Raw genomic sequence first — 7587 nt, forward strand, 5'->3', positions numbered from 1 at the left:
TTTCAAAGGATACAGAAGATACTACTGAAGACATTTTATCAGTGCGGACTGGGTATATAAGCGAAAGTTTGAGATTTTTAAAGAATTTTGTGAGTTTGAGTTTTTGGTCAAAAATCCAAAAAAATCTGTGATGCCGGCATGGGTCGATTTTTCAGATTTGGGGTGAAAACATTTTCTGTGATTTTATGCTTTCAAATGATACAGAAGATACTACTGAAGACATTTGATCAGTGCGGACTGGGTATATAAGCGAAAGTTTGAGATTTTTAAAGAATTTTGTGAGTTTGGGTTTTTGGTCAAAAATCCCAAAAAATCTGTGATGCCGGCATGGGTCGATTTTTCAGATTTGGGGTGAAAATATTTTCTGTGATTTTATGCTTTCAAATGATACAGAAGATACTACTAAAGACATATTATCAGTGCGGACTGGGTATATAAGCGAAAGTTTGAGATTTTTAAAGAATTTTGTGAGTTTGTGATTTTGGTCAAAAATCCAAAATAATCTGTGATGCCGGCATGGGTCGATTTTTCAGATTTGGGGTGAAAATATTTTCTGTGATTTTATGCTTTCAAATGATACAGAAGATAATTCCACAGACATTTTATCAGTGCGGACTGGGTATATAAGCGAAAGTTTGAGATTTTTAATGAATTTTGTGAGTTTGTGTTTTTGGTGAAAAATCCCCCAAAATCTGTGATGCCGGCATGGGTCGATTTTTCAGATTTGGGGTGAACAAAATTTCTGTGATTTTATGCTTTCAAATGATACAGAAGATACTGCTAAAGACATTTTATCAGTGCGGACTGGGTAACATAGCGAAAGTTTGAGATTTTTAAAGAATTTTGTGAGTTTGTGATTTTGGTCAAAAATCCCAAAAAAATCTGTGATGCCGGCATGGGTCGATTTTTCAGACTTGGGGTGAAAATATTTTCTGTGATTTTATGCTTTCAAATGATACAGAAGATACTACCACAGACATTTTATCAGTGCGGACTGGGTATATAAGCGAAAGTTTGAGATTTTTAATGAATTTTGTGAGTTTGTGTTTTTGGTAAAAAATCCCCAAAAATCTGTGATGCCGGCATGGGTCGATTTTACAGATTCGAGGTGAACAAAATTTCTGTGATTTTATGCTTTCAAAGGATACAGAAGATACTACTGAAGACATTTTATCAGTGCGGACTGGGTATATAAGCGAAAGTTTGAGATATTTAAAGAATTTTGTGAGTTTGAGTTTTTGGTCAAAAATCCCAAAAAATCTGTGATGCCGGCATGGGTCGATTTTTCAGATTTGGGGTGAAAACATTTTCTGTGATTTTATGCTTTCAAATGATACAGAAGATACTACCAAAGACATTTTATCAGTGCGGACTGGGTATATAAGCGGAAGTTTGAGATTTTTAAAGAATTTTGTGAGTTTGTGTTTTGGGTCAAAAATCCAAAAAAATCTGTGATGCCGGCATGGGTCGATTTTTCAGACTTGGGGTGAAAATATTTTCTGTGATTTTATGCTTTCAAATGATACAGAAGATACTACTGAAGACATTTTATCAGTGCGGACTGGGTATATAAGCGAAAGTTTGAGATTTTCAAAGAATTTTGTGAGTTTGTGTTTTTGGTCAAAAATCCAAAAAAATCTGTGATGCCGGCATGGGTCGATTTGTCAGATTTGGGGTGAAAACATTTTCTGTGATTTTATGCTTTCAAATGATACAGAAGATACTACTAAAGACATATTATCAGTGCGGACTGGGTATATAAGCGAAAGTTTGAGATTTTTAAAGAATTTTGTGAGTTTGTGTTTTTGGTCAAAAATCCAAAAAAATCTGTGATGCCGGCATGGGTCGATTTTTCAGATTTGGGGTGAACAAAATTTCTGTGATTTTATGCTTTCAAATGATACAGAAGATACTGCTAAAGACATTTAATCAGTGCGGACTGGGTATATAAGCGAAACTTTGAGATTTTTAAAGAATTTTGTGAGTTTGAGTTTTTGGTCAAAAATCCAAAAAAATCTGTGATGCCGGCATGGGTCGATTTTTCAGATTTGGGGTGAAAACATTTTCTGTGATTTTATGCTTTCAAATGATACAGAAGATACTACTGAAGACATTTTACCAGTGCGGACTGGGTATATAAGCGAAAGTTTGAGATTTTTAAAGAATTTTGTGAGTTTGTGTTTTTGGTCAAAAATCCAAAAAAATCTGTGATGCCGGCATGGGTCGATTTTTCAGATTTGGGGTGAAAACATTTTCTGTGATTTTATGCTTTCAAATGATACAGAAGATACTACTGAAGACATTTTATCAGTGCGGACTGGGTATATAAGCGAAAGTTTGAGATTTTTAAAGAATTTTGTGAGCTTGTGTTTTTGGTCAAAAATCCAAAAAAAATCTGTGATGCCGGCATGGGTCGATTTTTCAGATTTGGGGTGAAAATATTTTCTGTGATTTTATGCTTTCAAATGATACAGAAGATACTACCACAAACATTTTATCAGTGCGGACTGGGTATATAAGCGAAAGTTTGAGATTTTTAATGAATTTTGTGAGTTTGTGTTTTTGGTCAAAAATCCCCAAAAATCTGTGATGCCGGCATGGGTCGATTTTACAGATTCGAGGTGAACAAAATTTCTGTGATTTTATGCTTTCAAAGGATACAGAAGATACTACTGAAGACATTTTATCAGTGAGGACTGGGTATATAAGCGAAAGTTTGAGATATTTAAAGAATTTTGTGAGTTTGAGTTTTTGGTCAAAAATCCCAAAAAATCTGTGATGCCGGCGGCATGGGTCGATTTTTCAGATTTGGGGTGAAAACATTTTCTGTGATTTTATGCTTTCAAATGATACAGAAGATACTGCCAAAGACATTTTATCAGTGGGGACTGGGTATATAAGCGAAAGTTTGAGATTTTTAAAGAATTTTGTGAATTTGTGTTTTTGGTCAAAAATCCAAAGAAATCTGTGATGCCGGCATGGGTCAATTTTTCAGATTCGAGGTGAACAAAATTTCTGTGATTTTATGCTTTCAAAGGATACAGAAGATACTACTGAAGACATTTTATCAGTGCGGACTGGGTATATAAGCGAAAGTTTGAGATCTTTAAAGAATTTTGTGAGTTTGTGTTTTGGGTCAAAAATCCAAAAAAATCTGTGATGCCGGCATGGGTCAATTTTTCAGATTCGAGGTGAACAAAATTTCTGTGATTTTATGCTTTCAAAGGATACAGAAGATACTACTGAAGACATTTTATCAGTGCGGACTGGGTATATAAGCGAAAGTTTGAGATCTTTAAAGAATTTTGTGAGTTTGTGTTTTGGGTCAAAAATCCAAAAAAATCTGTGATGCCGGCATGGGTCGATTTTTCAGATTTGGGGTGAACAAAATTTCTGTGATTTATGCTTTCAAATGATACAGAAGATACTGCTAAAGACATTTTATCAGTGCGGACTGGGTAATATAGCGAAAGTTTGAGATTTTTAAAGAATTTTGTGAGTTTGTGTTTTTGGTCAAAAATCCCAAAAAAATCTGTGATGCCGGCATGGGTCGATTTTTCAGATTTGGGGTGAAAATATTTTCTGTGATTTTATGCTTTCAAATGATACAGAAGATACTACCACAGACATTTTATCAGTGCGGACTGGGTATATAAGCGAAAGTTTGAGATTTTTAAAGAATTTTGTGAGTTTGTGTTTTTGGTCAAAAATCCCCAAAAATCTGTGATGCCGGCATGGGTCGATTTTACAGATTCGAGGTGAGCAAAATTTCTGTGATTTTATGCTTTCAAAGGATACAGAAGATACTACTGAAGACATTTTATCAGTGCGGACTGGGTATATAAGCGAAAGTTTGAGATATTTAAAGAATTTTGTGAGTTTGAGTTTTTGGTCAAAAATCCCAAAAAATCTGTGATGCCGGCGGCATGGGTCGATTTTTCAGATTTGGGGTGAAAACATTTTCTGTGATTTTATGCTTTCAAATGATACAGAAGATACTGCCAAAGACATTTTATCAGTGCGGACTGGGTATATAAGCGAAAGTTTGAGATTTTTAAAGAATTTTGTGAGTTTGTGTTTTTGGTCAAAAATCCCAAAAAATCTGTGATGCCGGCATGGGTCGATTTTTCAGATTTGGGGTGAAAATATTTTTGTGTGATTTTATGCTTTGAAATGATACAGAAGATACTACTAAAGACATATTATCAGTGCGGACTGGGTATATAAGCATAAGTTTGAGATTTTTAATGAATTTTGTGAGTTTGTGTTTTTGGTCAAAAATCCAAAAAAATCTGTGATGCCGGCATGGGTCGATTTTACAGATTCGAGGTGAGCAAAATTTCTGTGATTTTATGCTTTCAAAGGATACAGAAGATACTACTGAAGACATTTTATCAGTGCGGACTGGGTATATAAGCGAAAGTTTGAGATATTTAAAGAATTTTGTGAGTTTGAGTTTTTGGTCAAAAATCCCAAAAAATCTGTGATGCCGGCGGCATGGGTCGATTTTTCAGATTTGGGGTGAAAACATTTTCTGTGATTTTATGCTTTCAAATGATACAGAAGATACTGCCAAAGACATTTTATCAGTGCGGACTGGGTATATAAGCGAAAGTTTGAGATTTTTAAAGAATTTTGTGAGTTTGTGTTTTTGGTCAAAAATCCCAAAAAATCTGTGATGCCGGCATGGGTCGATTTTTCAGATTTGGGGTGAAAATATTTTTGTGTGATTTTATGCTTTGAAATGATACAGAAGATACTACTAAAGACATATTATCAGTGCGGACTGGGTATATAAGCATAAGTTTGAGATTTTTAATGAATTTTGTGAGTTTGTGTTTTTGGTCAAAAATCCAAAAAAATCTGTGATGCCGGCATGGGTCAATTTTTCAGATTCGAGGTGAACAAAATTTCTGTTATTTTATGCTTTCAAAGGATACAGAAGATACTACTGAAGACATTTTATCAGTGCGGACTGGGTATATAAGCGAAAGTTTGAGATTTTTAAAGAATTTTGTGAGTTTGTGATTTTGGTCAAAAATCCAAAAAAATCTGTGATGCCGGCATGGGTCGATTTTTCAGATTCGACGTGAACAAAATTTCTGTGATTTTATGCTTTCAAAGGATACAGAAGATACTACTGAAGACATTTTATCAGTGCAGACTGGGTATATAAGCGAAAGTTTGAGATTTTTAAAGAATTTTGTGAGTTTGTGTTTTTGGTCAAAAATCCCAAAAAATCTGTGATGCCGGCATGGGTCGATTTTTCAGATTTGGGGTGAAAACATTTTCTGTGATTTTATGCTTTCAAATGATACAGAAGATACTACTAAAGACATATTATCAGTGCGGACTGGGTATATAAGCGCAAGTTTGAGATTTTTAATGAATTTTGTGAGTTTGTGTTTTTGGTCAAAAATCCAAAAAAATCTGTGATGCCGGCGTGGGTCGATTTTACAAATTCGAGGTGAACAAAATTTCTGTGATTTTATGCTTTCAAAGGATACAGAAGATACTACTGAAGACATTTTATCAGTGCGGACTGGGTATATAAGGGAAAGTTTGAGATTTTTAAAGAATTTTGTGAGTTTGAGTTTTTGGTCAAAAATCCCCAAAAATCTGTGATACCGGCATGGGTCGATTTTTCAGATTTGGGGTGAACAAAATTTCTGTGATTTTATGCTTTCAAATGATACAGAAGATACTACTGAAGACATTTTATCAGTGCGGACTGGGTATATAAGCGAAACTTTGAGATTTTTAAAGAATTTTGTGAGTTTGGGTTTTTGGTCAAAAATCCAAAAAAATCTGTGATGCCGGCATGGGTCGATTTTTCAGATTTGGGGTGAAAATATTTTCTGTGATTTTATGCTTTCAAATGATACAGAAGATACTACTAAAGACATATTATCAGTGCGGACTGGGTATATAAGCGAAAGTTTGAGATTTTCAAAGAATTTTGTGAGTTTGTGTTTTTGGTCAAAAATCCAAAAAAATCTGTGATGCCGGCATGGGTAGATTTTTCAGATTTGGGGTGAAAACATTTTCTGTGATTCTATGCTTTCAAATGATACAGAAGATACTACCAAAGACATTTTATCAGTGCGGACTGGGTAGTATAGCGAAAGTTTGAGATTTTTAAAGAATTTTGTGAGTTTGTGTTTTTGGTCAAAAATCCCAAAAAATCTGTGATGCCGGCATGGGTCAATTTTTCAGATTCGAGGTGAACAAAATTTCTGTGATTTTATGCTTTCAAAGGATACAGAAGATACTACCACAGACATTTTATCAGTGCGGACTGGGTATATAAGCGAAAGTTTGAGATTTTTAAAGAATTTTGTGAGTTTGAGTTTTTGGTCAAAAATCCAAAAAAATCTGTGATGCCGGCAAGGGTCGATTTTCCAGATTTGGGGTGAAAATATTTTCTGTGATTTTATGCTTTCAAATGATACAGAAGATACAAACAAAGACATTTTATCAGTGCGGACTGGGTATATAAGCGAAAGTTTGAGATTTTTAAAGATTTTTGTGAGTTTGTGTTTTTGTTCAAAAATCCAAAAAAATCTGTGATGCCGGCATGGGTCGATTTTTCAGATTTGGGGTGAAAATATTTTGTGTGATTTTATGCTTTCAAATGATACAGAAGATACTACCAAAGACATTTCATCAGTGCGGACTGGGTATATAAGCGAAAGTTTGAGATTTTTAAATGAATTTTGTGAGTTTGTGTTTTTGGTCAAAAATCCAAAAAAATCTGTGATGCCGGCATGGGTCGATTTTTCAGATTTGGGGTGAACAAAATTTCTGTGATTTTATGCTTTCAAATGATACAGAAGATACTACCAAAGACATTTTATCAGTGCGGACTGGGTATATAAGCGAAAGTTTGAGATTTTTAAAGAATTTTGTGAGTTTGTGTTTTTGGTCAAAAATCCAAAAAAATCTGTGATGCCGGCATTGGTCGATTTTTGAGATTTGGGGTGAAAACATTTTCTGTGATTTTATGCTTTCAAATGATACAGAACAGACGACTACTGAAGACATTTTATCAGTGCGGACTGGGTATATAAGCAAAAATTCGAGATTTTTTGAGAACTTTTTTGTTTACTATCAACCATTGCTCGTTACCAATTCTGCCTGTAAACCTAGTAGGGTCCATAAGACAGGACAAAAAGCCGAGTAAGTTGTATGCTAACAACTGTTTTGATTAAATACCAATAGTATCCAGTGCCTTTTAAGCCATTATACATGCCTTTCGGAACAGAAAAAAAAGAAAAAAGTTCACAGATTTACAAATAATTTACAGGGTTTACAGAAGGTAATGGTTAAAGACTTCTGTTGAAATATTGTTCCATGAAATGCTTTACTTTTTGAGAAAACATTAAAACAATATCAATTCTTGATAGTGAGAATTACGGATTTATTTTAAACACATGTCATGACACAAAACGCGCGGAAACAAGAGTGGGTTTTCCCGTTATTTTCTCCCGACTCTGATGACCGATTGAGCCTAAATTTTCACAGGTTTGTTGTTTTGTATATTAGTTGTGATACACGAAGTGTGGGACTTGGACAATACTGTTTATC

Source organism: Asterias rubens, chromosome 2 (assembly GCF_902459465.1).
Source record: "Asterias rubens chromosome 2, eAstRub1.3, whole genome shotgun sequence".
NCBI classification, from domain to species: domain Eukaryota; kingdom Metazoa; phylum Echinodermata; class Asteroidea; order Forcipulatida; family Asteriidae; genus Asterias; species Asterias rubens.